Raw genomic sequence first — 16,122 nt, 5'->3', positions numbered from 1 at the left:
TCACTGCAGCCTCCACAATCTGGGCTTTATGGCAGAGAAACCTCCTCAGTAATAACATGGAAGACGTCAGAGGAAACCAGGCGCCTGCCCAATATCATCCCTACATCTCAGTTCAGTGTGAGATGAGCTATGATTGGCTATGGCTGCACACCTTCACACCCTACTCAGCATTTCCTAATTTTGGACTTTTGCCAGGTTAGCAGGAGTCCAAAGTCTGTGCAAGAGATGGGGGGGAAATGTGCTCTTGACAAGTAGGGAGACATCTAGTGGCAGCTTTTTTAAACACAAATAAAACCTAGAAAACTTTTTTTTAAAACAAAGTAAATTAGAAAGATTTTTTATTTCCCATAAGGAGTGCAATAGCAAAACTTAGTTTTAATGACAGTGTCCATTTAATTATTTCCAGAACCAGGTCCGTGGCAGGTAATTAGGTAGAATAGGATTCTTGTACGGGGCCTCGCTTTTCAGGGCGATCACACTGTCTAGAAGTGAGTAACTTATTATATCAGGGATTGGTAGAAGGGTCATATCGATCACTGACTGTTGTGGTTCGTGGCATGGGGCCGAATTGGATTTGGCTCCAACGGTGTCACGACCAGTTATAATCTGCAGACCATGCATCTGAGATACAAAATGGCTGAGACCATGCGGGCTAGTGAATACAATATATTCACACAGACCGCAGATATTTAACTAGCTATATCACCGGAGATCAAATGCATTCATAAATAACCCACAGACCAACCTATTTAGGAATTTTGGAAGAGTTATATCCTAATATCCAATGCACAAATTAACACTACACATCCAAACACTGGCAGAAATAAAGATGTTTAATACACAGTCGTAAACTAAACAAACTCTAACTAAGAGAGAGAAGAGAAAAGATATTGCTAATACCTAGAAGTTTAAATCCGCAATGTAAGGAAACACATATACTACATTTATAGCAGAAATCCTATAATTGGCTATATGGGTGGATTTTCCTTAAAAAGATACAACTATACTAAATGAAACACACAGAGAATATAATACTGAAATACTTAGCTTCGGGGACCCTTTACAGCAAGTATGATGAACAAAGACAGGCATGGGGGTAGCTGCAGTCCTTTGTTTCAGGATTCAAGCCCAAACAGGAAGTTACTTGGCCAGGTGTGTTGGTATCCAGCCCCGCAATAGAAAGAGAGCCCTTTGCCCCCTTTGAATGGGCTTTTATTAGATGTTCTCTGCCCCCCAGCCAGCCCCCAGGTGGTCTGTCTAATGTTACAAAAGCCCCTGTAAGCATGCCTTGGAGACCCCTACTATAAAGATGATCCTCCATCTTTTCTTTTGTCTAAACTCCATGCGGCCTCCTTGGACTAGAATCACAAAATATAGCAAATAAAATGTATGTCATTTTCATGTCCATAACATTCCACCTCTTGATTCTAGTACCAGAAAAGCACATTAGAGTTGCTTGCTGGATGGGTAATAATCTAAACTCAGTATTCACAAATTATTAAATTTACATTAGGTAGCCCTAGATTCTTGCTGTCAGCTTACATAGATTATGGTGGACATCGCCCGCATTGTTCACTATGTAGCTATAGCACCGACTCTACTGTTGCCAGTAAAGGGATAGTCTAGGTCTTAGGCGAGTGATGGAGCTACTGTCCTCATTTTGTAGCTTCTCTTGAGACAGTTTTTTTTTTTTTTAAAGCGTCCTCTGTGGTGTCCAAAAGCCTTTTCCAAAATGTTGGAGGGAATCCTTTGGTTCTGGGTTCTCCTGCCTCGCGATGTCATCCAAACCCAGTCTTGACGACTTGATCCTTGTCATCTTCCAACCACGGGATGCTGGGGAATAGGTAGCCTTCTTCACTCCATTAGAAGCGCTGGTCATCTGGTCATCTGTTTGTGGTGAGCTTGGATTCTTCTGATTGGAGGTCCATGGGTTGAGCGGGGTTACACTGCCACTAATCTGCTGAATGGAAAATAAACAGGTTTAGAGTCACTTTCCAACAATACAATTTTAGTATTTCCAGGTCCATCAGAGATTCTCTTCTGCCTGTGCTGATCAGTGAACATTGGTAAAACCCAACACTAGACACAGTTGAACTCCACTCTGCATATCCACACTCACTTTCCCAGCATTATTCCGACCATTGCTAACTAATATTTGAGTGTGAGTGTTACCTCAGTCCCTCTAGGCATATTGCCTTCTAGTGGAAGGACTAGCTATTGCTAAACCTCCCCCACCTCTTGAAAAAAATAAATCAAAGTGGTTACTTAGTTTCTTCCCAATTAGTTTTCCCCACAAATTTGGGGAGGCTCCTGTAAATGTCAACCCTAAACTAACAAATGAATTGTCATTTTTACAAGTAAGCCTATGGTATGGCCCTAGTGGGCAGAAAGAAAGTTTAGTCAGTATCTTATGTACCTCCATTTTTCCCCAAAAGACAAAAAAGTGAACACTATTTACATGCAAAAGGAAGGTGGTCCTTGTTTACTCTTTAGTCTCCCTTCGCCCGTTTGACCAACAGGGGGCATGGGATCCTCCACCTGTATATACGGTTTCTGTAAGAATATTGCTACCTGTGCACACAACTCCTTGAACACGTATTTTGTAATGTCATCTTTCATAGGATTAAACAGATGAGGTTTATATGGGAAGCTGAGAGATTTCTCTGGAAAGTGTTGTTTGGAGGAGGAATGTATATTTCGGGATTTACCTGGTTCCCTCTGCTTCATGTTTCCAGTAGAATAACAACTTGTGGAGATATGGCCACTATGACCACATGTAGTACATTTAGCTGAACAGTGTTTCGTTTTGTTACTATGTGCCTTACAATATCTAGCGATATGGCCTGAAACACCACATGCAAAACAAGACTTTACCCTTTTAGCCGTATTTACTATCTGGGTCTCATTTTTCATAGCTGATCTATACCGCTTCACTGCCAGAGACACTTCTAACAACTCTTACACTTCTCCAATTTGCTTTGTATTTCCCCTTATTGTTATTCAATTTCTTTTTCTTACACAATTGAGAACCAACACTGGGAACTTCTACAATCTCACTCTCTAGCGCCCCCTTATTTGCACTTGAAACACAGACCTTTACAGAGGACAAATCTGCTGTGAAATGTGGCTGTGAATTGTGGGAAGAGGCCAGACCAGGCACCATTTTGGGGAACTCGCTTTTAGCAATCTCATTCCTAAACTCCTGGATTTCAGCATAAGACTGAGACAATTTTTCATCAGTATTTATACATTGGTTCTCCCATTCCAGTAATTTTGATTCCAACATGCGAATCTGCTTATCTTTATCACGAATCATCTGTGTTTTTGTCTGCAACTCTTTCTCAAGTTCCTCATTTCTCTGCACCTCACATTTTAGGGCATGTAACAAAGTCCAGCCAACTTCAGCCGCAGCTCGGCTCTCATTTTTGGGATAAACCCCTAAATCAAGCTTCAGAGCCATACCTCCTATCTCATCCCCCATCTCTGGGTAAACCGGTGCACCATAGCGTACAAGCTCTTCTGCTACAACACTCCATTTTCCCATAGTGGTAGCCCAATGTGGTACAGCCCCAAATTTGGGCCTTCTATCCTGCCGCAATGCACAAAACTTCCGTCTAATGAAGCTCATTCTCTCAGTCAGATATACTTGGAATATGATCGGACAAAGGAACCTCAAGCACAATATCAGATGGCAGGATAATCACCAACACATACACAAACAGGCTACACTGGGGTATCTCGTACAAACACTTGTGTATACGCCCTCCGACACTAGATAATACAGTGGAGAGTTACAGATCGCACAACTAAAGGTACAATCACAATATAAAACACATGTACAACAGGAGACTTTCAATACGCTTTACAGTCTGTGTCTAATAACTATCATGGATGCAATACAACCAACCATTACCTAGAAAAGCAATACTATTGATTACCAGTGACAAATCACTAAATAACTATCATGGATGCAATACAACCAACCATTACCTAGAAAAGAAATGCTATTAATGACCAGTGACAAATCACTAAATAACTATCATGGATGATATTCAAGTTACCCTTAAATAAGGAACACAAAGCAACAGTCTATGAGAATCCTGTATAACTAGTACAGTGCTACACGTGATAACCACATCTAAACAGATTAACCTATTGTATAAGAGTACAACAAAACATGCCCCTCCCCCGACCATGTGCTTTCTTTGTCCCCAAAAATGGCCACCAGCTATGTATAAAACGAAAGCAGGAAGTACAGGCCAACATACAAATCACCCTTTTAGTTAAGAAGCCCCTTGAAGACTACAAAGTTAATCATCAGAAAAATATTCCTTTATAGCAGTTTCATAAATAAATTATAATTGTTAGGAAAATGTTTGTTAATTTGGTCAATTGGTTACTAATATTCATAACTCCTGCAAAATCCCATCCTCGTCGCCATTTGTTGTGGTTCGTGGCTCTGGGGTTGAATTGGATTTGGCTCCAAGGGTCACACGCCCAGTTATAATCTGCAGACCATGCATCTGGGACACAAAATGGCTGAGACCATGCGGACTAGTGAATACAATATATTAACACAGACCGCAGATATCTAACTAGCTGTATCACCGGAGACCAAACGCAATCATAAACAACCCACAGACCAACCTATTTAGGAATTTTGGAAGAGTTATATCCTAGTATCCAATGCACAAATCAACACTACACATCCAAATACTGGCAGAAATAAAGATGTTTAATCCACAATTGAAAAATAAACACACTCTAACTAAGAGAGAGAAGAGAAAAGATAGCTAGAAACATAAATCCGCAATGTAAGTACACATATACAACAAATATAGTAGAAAACACTATCTGTTGGCTATTTGAGTGGATTTTCCTTAAAATATACAACTATATATATATATATATATATATATATATATATACATAACACACAAAAGAATATAACTGAGAATACTTAGCTTCGGAACTCTTTACAGCAAGTATGAAAATGGAAAAGGCTGCAGTCCTTTGTCTCAGGATAAAGGCCCAACAGGAAGTTGAATGGCCAGGTGTGTTGGTATCCAGCCCCGCAAGAGAAAAAGAAGAGCGCTTGGGCCTGTTCAATGGGCTTTCTTGGACTAGGATCACAAGTATAGCAAATAAAATGTATGTCATTTTCATGTCCATAACACACATCAATAAAGTTTCCCCCCCCCCCCCCCCCACACACACACCCGTATTCCCATTAGAGTAGGGAAATGGCCCGCAGAGTGTTTTCGGCGGAGGAGGCATATGACATAATTGCCTCCGACACCGAGAGCGGCTCAGAGGACGATGAAGACCCCACCTTCCTTATTTCATTGTCCGCCTCATCATCTAGTTCTGATGATGAGCCACCAAGGCGGCGGAGACGCCATTGTGCGGCGCTGCAAACCTCCTCTGTCCTTGACCCTGTGCCCCATGCTAGTATGAGTCCCCCTGGCGCTCATACTAGTGAAGCCCCCCAGCCAAGGTCACTGGTACATCGTACCGGAGAACTTGTCTGGACTCAGCCAGCAGACCACGAGCTGTGATTCCTGAGTTTGTTGGCGACTCAGGAATCAAAATTAACATTGTCGGGTTCACTGAAAAGGACTTTTTCGGTCATTTTTTCAGTGACGACTTTGTTAATTTGATGGTTATACAGACGAATCTGTATGCCCAACAGTTCGTCGCCGCTGACCCGGGCTCACTTTTAGCTAGACCCGGCGGCTGGACTCCAGTCGATGCAGCCAAAATGAGGACCTTTTGGGGCCTCGTGCTGCATATGGGTCTAGTTAAAAAACCCAGTGTCAGGCAATATTGGAGTGGGGACGTCCTTTACCAGACACCCCTCTACAGTATGGCCATGGCACGTTCCCGGTTCGAGGCCATTCGGAGATGTTTGCATTATGCTGATAATGCGGCATGTCCCCCCCGAACTGATCCCGTGTATGACCGCTTGTATAAAATCAGGCCGGTCATCAATCACTTCGGGGCCAGATTTTGGGAGGCCTATGTCCCGGGGCGGGAGGTCTCTATTGATGAGTCGCTCATCAGCTTCAAGGGGAAACTCAGCTTCCGGCAATACATCCCTACCAAGCGAGCGCGGTATGGCGTGAAGATGTATAAACTTTGCGAGAGTACCTACGGGTACACTTGCAAGTTTATAGTGTATGAGGGACGAGATTCCCGTTTTGAACCCCCAGAATGTCCCCCCACTCTGGGTGTTAGCGGGAAAATCGTTAGGGGCCTCTTGCACCCATTGCTAGATAAAGGTTACCACCTTTACGTGGATAACTTTTATACTAGTATCCCTCGCTTCACATCCCTCGCCGACAGATCCACGGTCACTTGTGGGACAGTCCGGAAGAATCAAAGAGGCCTTCCGCCCCATCCCCTACGTGCCTTTTACCATGAGAACCTGTTGTTGGTCCGGTATAAGCACAAGAGGGATGTCCTTATGCTCACCACAATTCATGGGAATGGCAGCACCCCTGTCCCTGTGCGAGGTACCGTGGGACCGGTCCTCAAGCCCGATTGTATTCTGGACTACAATCGGTATATGGGGGGAGTTGATCTTTCTGATCAAGTACTCAAGCCATATAATGCCATGCGGAAAACACGTGTATGGTATAAAAAGGTTGCGGTCTACATGGTACAGGTTGCCATGTACAACTCTTTTATATTGTACAAGTACGCTGGCAACACAGGGACATACCTGGAGTTCCAAGAGGTAGTTCTAAAGGCCCTCATCTATGGTGACCGCCAGGGAGCAGGTAAGAGCACCTCTGGAACTTTAGGTCCCCGGATCGTCCCCGGCCAACACTTTCTAGGTGTGATCCCCAACACTGGAAGGACGGGACGAACCCAGAAGAAATGCAGAGTGTGTCACAAGAAGGGGAGACGGAAGGACACCACATACCACATACCATACCAATGTGACACTTGCCCCGATCATCTGGGCCTCTGCATAGGCTGCTTCAGGGAGTATCACACTTCCATGGAGTACTACATTTTCCATCCTTTGCCCTAATTTTCATTCCCCAGAATTTGGCTCCAATGTACCAGTCCAGGGTACATTGACTTCCAAATTTTAAACCAAAACACCCCCCCAAAAAACAAAACCTTTTTCCCAATAGCCCAATATCTTTTTTTTTTTTCTTCCCCCTAAAAAATGGGTCATGGGACACAGGGGAGTCAACAGCATTGGAGGTTTGCAGTTGCCTCAAATGCGCAACGCTCGCTCCCCACCTGAGCAGGTTGAGCATTTGAGGTAACAGAATAGGGACGGCTCCACACATCCCCTTCCCAGAATGATGATTCAGAGTATAGGGTTTGGGGCGGGCATCATTTTAAAAAAAAAATTTCTTTCAAAGTTTTTTTATTTCAAATTACAAAATTACAATAATGCATTTCAAAATTCGCTTTACACAATATAAATAATCCCACCCACACCCCTATCCCCCCACCCACTACCAGCTAGGATGCCTCATCCCATTTCTTCCACTCGTTTTCAACTTTTTGGCCTATCTTTTTTCCCTGATAGTAAATAGCTTCAAATCTTCTCGTTTGTTGAACTTCCCTCTGCCACTCAACCCAACATGGGCCCTGGGGAGCAAACCATCTCCTAAGAATAATTATTCTAGCTAATCCGAAAGCCTTTATCAGAACACTGTTCTTACACTGCACCCTAAGTCCTATCCCTAGAATGGCCGTTTTAATATCAAAGCTTATCTTAGTACCCAATTTTTCCTATCTTATACAAGAACCCCGGCATATATGGGATCCTATGTATCAGCTTTATCATAGAGGTTTTATGGTTCATATTGAGAGATGATTGGGAAATATTTATAAATACTTCCCTCCATTCTTCCCCATCGATCTGACCTACTACTTGCTTCCATTTATCCCTACTCTTTGGAGGAAATTTTTCAACGGAAAATCTAACTAGGCCCTTATATAAGTTACCTAATACCTTTGTCGAGGAGGACCGAAGCCCAAACATATAGTCCATTAACTCATGTCTATTTATTGCCCATCTAGGGTTGTTCTTCTCCTTCTCAAAGCGCTTTTGATTTGTAAGTATGAAAAGTAATCGCTCTGACTAATACTAAATTCCCTATTGAATGTTTTCCACTCTTTTAACGTTCTTTCTATCACAAAATCTTTAACTCTAATAACCCCATTTCTTTCCCAGTTAACATATTCCTTTAGTTTCACCATTTCTGGAAAATTTCCATTCCCCCACATTAGTGTGTAGTGCATACTACCCTTAATCCCTAATAAACGTCTCGTGAATCAACATACTTTATTAAACATATTACAAGTGGGGATTTTTCCCCTGTGCATACATCTTCCCCCTTCAATTAATCCCCCCTAATACCTAGTTTAGAAAAAAAAACTTTTAAAACATCATCTTCCTTTATCATGTATTCAATTTGTGCCGCTATATAATACAGTTGCATATTTGGTAAACCCAAACCACCACTACTCAAGGGAGGACTCAGAAATGTGGGTTTCATCCGTATTTGTTTCCCATCCCATAAAAAATCATTAATCTCACTCTGTATTTTATTAAAATGGTGTTCCCCCAACCAAACCGGTGCTGCTCTAATCACATGCAAAACCATAGGGAAAATAATTGTCTTTATCAGAGTAATCCTTTCAGCCATATTCATACGCAGCTTTTTCCATATTTGAATTTTGTTTCTTACTTTCTGTCTCAATGGGGTAATATTCAACTGGGCAAACTCTTCTATATTTCTCGAAATCTTAATTCCTAGGTATTCCAGGGCCTCGTTTTCCTGCAAAACATGTATCACTCCCTGGCAGCCCTGGCTATCACCTGACAACATTAATAATCCTGATTTATTCCAGTTTATCTGAAAGCCAGAATATTTAGTGTTGCTCGCGAATATTCGCAATGCGAATTTTATTCGTGAATATCGCATATTCGCGAATTCGCGAATATTCGCGAATATAGCACTATATATTCGTAATTACGAATATTGTTTATTTTTTTTTATTTTTTTATTTTTTTCACAGTACACATCACAGTGATCATCCCTCTCTGCTTCCAGCTTGTGTGGTGTAAAGAAGGCTCTAATACTACTGTGTGAGACGGGGGCGCGGATTTTCGCATATGCAAAAATTTGCATATGCTAATTTTCGCATATGCAAATTTTCTATTATGCTAATTTTCGCATGCGCGATTATTCGCATATGCGAAAATAAAACGAAAATATTACGAATATGCGAATATTCGCGATTATATGACGAATATTCGTCCATATATTCGCGAATATTCGCGAATTCGAATATGGCCTATGCCGCTCAACACTAAGAATATTTACCAAAATCCTTTATCAAATCGATAATGCTAACAAGCTTTCTTCCTGGATCTGTGACAAACAATACAACATCGTCTGCATAAAGCAGTATTCTCTCCTCCTCTCCCTCGACACCAAACCCATCAAACAAGCTGGAAGATCTAATCAACTGCGCGAGTGGTTCAATGAGGAGGGAGAAGAGGAGCGGTGATAGGGGGCATCCCTGCCTAGTTCCTCTCTGCAGCGTCACTACCTCCCGGGAAATAATATTATTAATATTAACTTTGGCTTTGGGGGATCTATATAGGGCCCTAAGCCCCTGTAAGAAGCCTTCTCCAAGATTCATATGTTCTATTATTTTAAAGAGGAAGCCCCACTCCACCCTGTCAAATGCTTTTTGAGCGTCAAGAGACAGGATGGAGTGGGAGCCCCCCTCACCCCTTGCCTGCATATTAAGAAAAACTCTTCTAATATTATTATAGATATTTCTTCCCTGCATAAATCCTTTCTGTTCCTTCCCTATTAGCTTATCCATCACTCGTTGCAAGTGCCTGGCCCAAATTTGAGCTAATATTTTCTGGTCTGTGTTTAGGAGCGAAATTGGCCTAAAATCATCCATTACGCCACTTTCTCTACCTTTCTTAGGAATCAGTACAATGATGGCTTCAGCCATAGTTGGGGATAACTCCCCCCTACTCAAGGATTCATTATAAACCTCTAAAAGGTATGGCAGTGGCACCCCCCCCCCCCCCCCCGAAACATTTATAAACTTCAAAGACCAGACCATCCGAGCCCGGGGCAGAGTTATGTACAAAAGGGCTTTAGGGCAGATTCCATTTCTCCTATACTAATCTCTTCCCCCATTTTCACCTTTTCTTCCTCGCTGATACTAGGGAGCCCTATTTTCTTCAAAAAAATATCAATTTCATCATCTGACACAAAGCTTTCCCTCGAGTATAAATCCTGGTAAAATTGGGTTGCCACACTTGTTATTTCCTCCTGTTTAGTACATTCCCTACCCTCTTTATTTTTTATCCCAATAATTGTTTTTTTCACTTTCTGATTGATAATTCCCATCAGTTTTTTGTTTGGTTTACCTGTTTCAACATATTGTCTCTGTTTCCTGAAAAAAATAGCGTGTTGAGCCTTCTCTAGGGCAATCTTACTGTACAGGTCTTGCAGCTTTTTAGATGATCCCAGTTCTCCGAGTTAGGATTAATGCCATATGTATTTTCGGCTGCCGCTATTTTGCCCAGTATCGCGTTTTCCTTCTCCTTACATTTCCTTTTAAACCTGGCGATATTCCTAATGAGAAGCCCCCTCAAGAAAGCTTTTAGTGTATCCCATACTATCAGAGTATCAGCTGTGCTTTTGTTTATTTCCCAAAATTCTCTAATCTCGGAGCTTACCCCCTTTGTTACATCCTCAATTTTTAACCAATGGGGATTTATATACATACTCCTAGAGGCTACCTGTGTCTTCCTCTCCTTTTTAATATAACAGACTAACATTGCGTGATCTGACACACACCCCGGCTCATACACTATTTCGTGAGTAAAAATCAGACCTGCATTATTAACAAGGACGTGATCGATTCTGGAGGCTGTTTTGTGGCATTATAACAGGAGAATTTCTTCTTGTACGGGTATAACTTTCGCCAAGCATCCTCCCATCCCACCTCCTGACACCAGCTATAAAGCAGAGTATTATTATTTCCCAAATTTCTACAAGATCCTTATTCATGATGCCATTCATATCACCCATTACCCAAAGGTCAATAAACTCTTTATCCATTTGAAAATCCATTAAGACTTGAAATAGTTCTGTTGAAAAGGGAGGGGGGATGTATGTAAACGCTAAGATAGATAACCTACCCTCCCATTTAACATAGAGAAATACAAATCTACCTCTATGGTCGATTAGAGAGTTTAACACTTTCATGTTTACAGCCTTATGAATTAAGACTGAGACCCCTGAGGAATATTCTGAAAAAGTAGAATGAAAAGCTTCCTTTATCCAGCCCTTACTTAGGATATTCAGCGAATCCTTGGTCAGATGGGTCTCTAGGAGACATACAATTGTTGGGAGGCGCTTGTTTATTCTATCGAATATTGCTACCCGTTTACTCCTGTTTTTTTTAACCCTCTCACATTCCATATTAATATTTTATTACTGTTATTCGTAGACATAAACATTTTTCTGTTCTTTTTTACGGAACCGACAGGCTCCACTTCTCGCTATGGGGTGCATCCCAGCTGGTAGTGCCTCAACCCTCCCCCCAACCTCCCATCCTCCCCCCAACCCCCCCCCCCCCCCCTCTGTTGACTCGTGATACCCACGAATCTCTAAACTGCACTATACCCTCTCCCTCCGGACCCCACTTTCCCCACCTTCTACATAATTTCTGCTTCCCCTACCACTCCTACAATCCCCTCTCCTCCAGCCATTTACTGGTCTCATTGTCACTAGTGAAGAAATACACCCTTTCCTCAAATGTTATCCTCAGTCTGGCGGGGAACAAAAGAGAGAATTTAATGCCGGCCGCATGCAGTCTCTTTTTAACAGGATTAAAGGCCATTCTTCTGCGCTGGGTATCTCTTTTAAAGTCCGGGTACATGAACACCCTGGAGTTGCCGACTGGGATAACTCCCTTTTCTCTTGACAATTTCAAAAGGCAGTCTCTATCTTGAGAGCATAATAGTTTGACCAAGAGCGTTCTTGGCGCGAGACCCGGAGCAGGCTTTTTCATGGGGATCCTGTGGGCCCTCTCGACATGAAATTAATTTGTGAGTAGGGATTCCCCAGCAACCTCCTTCAACCATTTTTCAAAGTAGGATGTTGGGTTTTCCCCTTCTTCACCCTTCGGGATCCCCACAATTCGTACATTATTACGTCTTGATCTGTCCTCTAAGTCTGCCAGCTTTTCTCTGAAATATTTGTTATCCTCTTTCAGAACTTCTCGCTCCTTTCGCATTTCGCCCAGCTCTTTTTCCATACGTGGAACATTTTTACTTTTGGCTGTACTCTGGGTCATCATTCTGGGAAAATAATTGGCATATCAATATTAAAATTGCAATTTTCTTCCCCCCATAGTACACTTCATCCATTCCTGGAAAATAAATGAAGGGAACACCCGTCTGTTCCAAATCTCCACTTCACCCTATACACCTTCCCTAGGGGGTGCACTGTTTGTAGTATTCTCACATGTGGGTGTTCCTTTCTTGTATTTTCCTCTGAATGTATGTAACTGTTAGGTCCGTAACAAACATCCGCCTCAAATGCGAAGAGTTCTCGCTGAGCTCTGTCGTATTTCCAGGCGACAATTTTGAGTCACATGTTAGTTGTTCCCAAAAAGATGAAGCAGAGCAAAGGTTGAAAATTGCAATTTTCAAAAGCTACCCTTCATCCATTCCTGGAAAATAAATTTAGGAAACACCTGTGCATTAAAAATGTCCTCTTTACCCCTATACCCATTCCTCAGGGTGGGTACTTTCTGTAATGGTGTCACATGTGGGTGTTTCATTTTTGTATTTTTCTTGGAATGTATGTAACCGTCAGCTACTGATATGCCAAAGGTCACAAATACAAAGTGACCTCTATGACTTCTGAGCCTTGTTGTGCGCCCGCCCAGCACGTTACCCCATATGTGGATGTATTTTTATAGTCAGGGGGAAAAGCCCTCCAAAATTTGTAACCCAATTCCTCATATTACCCCTTGTGAAAATGTTAAAAATTGGGTAACCCCAGCATTCTAGTGTAAAAAAAATCAAATTTACACTGTACCCCTTGTTACGTTCATTGAGGGGTGTAGTTTCTAATGTGTTTTTCTTTTTTGCTGTTGGGGGCTTTATAAATGCACATGACCCCCGACTTCAATTTCAACAAAATTTTCACTCCTTCCATTCTGAGCATTGTAGTGCGTCCACAGAGCAATTTACATCCACATATGTTTTTTTGTTTTTTTTTCTCAGACAAAATTGTTCTACAAATTTTGGGGGCCTTTTGCCCTATTACCCAATGTGAAAATGAAACATTTGGGGTAACACTATCAATATAGTGCAAAAAAATAAAATTTTTCACTTTTACGTCCCACTGTTCAAAAAACCTGTGAGGTGTAAGTACTCACTGTAACACTGTTACGTTCCGCAAGGGGTCTAGTTTACAAAATAGTATGCCATGTGGGTTTTTCTTTGCTGTTCTGGCACCATAGGGGCTTCCTAAATGCGGCATGCCCCCAGAGCAAAATTTGCTTCCAAACAGCCAAAATGTGACTCCTTCTCTTCTGAGACCTGTAGTGTGCCAGCAGAGCACTTTTCACCCCCATATGGGGTGTTTTCTGAATCGGGAGAAATTGGGCTTCAAATTGTGGGGGGTGTTTTATGCTTTAGCCCTTTGTTAAAAAGTCAAATTTTTGGGAAACCAAGCATTTTAGGAAATTTTTTTTTTTTTTTTACATATGCCAAAGTCGTGAAACCCCTGTGGGGTATTAAGGTTCACTTTACCCCTTGTTACGTTCCCCAAGGGGTCTAGTTTCCAAAATGGTATGTCATGTTGGAGTTTTTTGCTGTCCTGGCACCATAGGGGCTTCCTAAATGCGGCATGCCCCCAGAGCAAAATTTGCTTCCAAACAGCCAAAATGTGACTACTCCTCTTCTGAGACCTGTAGTGCGCCAGCAGAGCACTTTTCACCCCCATATGGGGTGTTTTCTGAATCGGGAGAAATTGGGCTTCAAATTGTGGGAGGTATTTTCTGCTATTACCCTTTTTTAAAAATGTAACATTTTTTGGGAAAACAAGCATTTTAGGTAACATTTTTTTTTTTTTTTTTTTTACATTTGCAAAAGTCGTGAAACCCCTGTGGGGTATTAAGGCTCACTTAATTCCTTGTTACGTTCCTCAAGGGGTCTAGTTTCCAAAATGGTATGTCATGTGTTTTTTTTTTTTTTGCTGTTTTGGCACTCTAGGGGCTTCCTAAAGGTGACATGCCCCCCAAAAACCATTTCAGAAAAATGTTCTCTCCAAAATCCCCTTGTCGCTCCTTCCCTTCTGAGCCCTTTACTGCGCCCGTCGAACACTTTACATAGACATATGAGGTATGTGCTTACTCGAGAGAAATTGGGCTACAAATACAAGTAAAAATTTTCTCCTTTTACCCCTTGCAAAAATTCAAAAATTGGGTCTACAAGAAAATGCGAGTGTAAAAAATGAAGATTTTGAATTTTCTCCTTCACTTTGCTGCTATTCCTGTGAAACACCTAAAGGGTTAAAACACTGACTGAATGTCACTTTGAATACTTTGGGGGTGTAGTTTTTATAATGGGGTCATTTGTGGGGTATTTCTAATATGAAGACCCTTCAAATCCACTTCAAAACTGAACTGGTCCCTGAAAAATATTGAGTTTGAAAATTTTGTGAAAATTAGCAAAATTGCTGCTGAACTTTGAAGCCCTCTGGTGTCTTCCAAAAGTAAAATCATGTAAATTTTATGATGCAGACATAAAGTAGACATATTGTATATGTGAACCAAAAAAAAAAATTTTGGAATATCCATTTTCCTTACAAGCAGAGAGCTTCAAAGTTAGAAAAATGCTAAATTTTAAATTTTTTCAAAAAATTTTGGGATTTTTCACCAAGAAAGGATGCAAGTTACCACAAGATTTTACCACTATGTTAAAGTAGAATATGTCACGAAAAAACAATCTCGGAATCAGAATAAGTAAAAGCATTCCAGAGTTATTAATGTTTAAAGTGACAGTGGTCAGATGTTCAAAAAATGCTCTGGTCCTTAAAGGGGTACTTCGCCCCTGGCATCTTATCCCCTATCCAAAGGATAGGGGATAAGATGTCAGATCGCCGGGGTCCCGCTGCTGGGGACCCCAGGGATCGCTGCTGCGGCACCCCGCCATCATTACTGCGCAGAGCGAGTTCGCTCTGTGCGTAGTGACGGGCGATACAGGGGCCGGAGCAGCGTGACATCATGGCTCCGCCCCTCATGACATCACGGCCCGTCCCCTTAATGCAAGTCTATGGCAGGGGGCGTGACAACCGCCATGCCCCCTCCCATAGACTTGTATTGACGGGGGTGGGCCGTGACATCACGAGGGGCGGAGCCGTGACGTAACGATGCTCCGGCCCCTGTATTGCCCGTCATTACGTGCAGAGCGATCTCGCTCTGCGCAGTAATGATAGAGGGGTGCTGCAGCAGCGATCCCCGGGGTTCCCAGCAGCGGGACCCCGGTGATCTGACATCTTATCCCCTATCCTTTGTATAGGGGATAAGATGCCTAGGGGCGGAGTACCCCTTTAAGGTGTAAAATGGCCTGGTTCTTAAGGGGTTAAAATTGAGACATTAGCCAGTATATCCTTATATGAAGGACATACCTGAGCCCGCACACCAACGCCAAGGTTTCTTAAATGGCACGAGACCTAACACTAACCTACCTGTGCATGATAAGCAAAACCAGGCGCCAGTGGGCAATTACGGCAGCATTAGGTCCAACTCCCAGCCAGCTCCCAGTTACCTGCAGTGTGACAGCCCGCTCCCAGTTACCTGCAGTGTGACAGCCCGCTCCCAGTTACCTGCAGTGTGACAGCCCGCTCCCAGTTACCTCCAGTGTGACAGCCACTCCCAGTTACCTCCAGTGTGACAGCCCACTCCCAGTTACCTCCAGTGTGACAGCCCGCTCCCAGTTACCTCCAGTGTGACAGCCCACTCCCAGCTACCTCCAGTGCTCCCAGTTACCTCCAGTGTGGCCGGGCACATACAATGGGAGGAGGGAGGCCATGA

This window comes from Hyla sarda, chromosome 8 (genome assembly GCF_029499605.1).
Source record: "Hyla sarda isolate aHylSar1 chromosome 8, aHylSar1.hap1, whole genome shotgun sequence".
NCBI classification, from domain to species: domain Eukaryota; kingdom Metazoa; phylum Chordata; class Amphibia; order Anura; family Hylidae; genus Hyla; species Hyla sarda.
The sequence above is the reverse complement of the archived record's forward strand: the minus strand, read 5'-3'. Positions refer to the sequence as shown.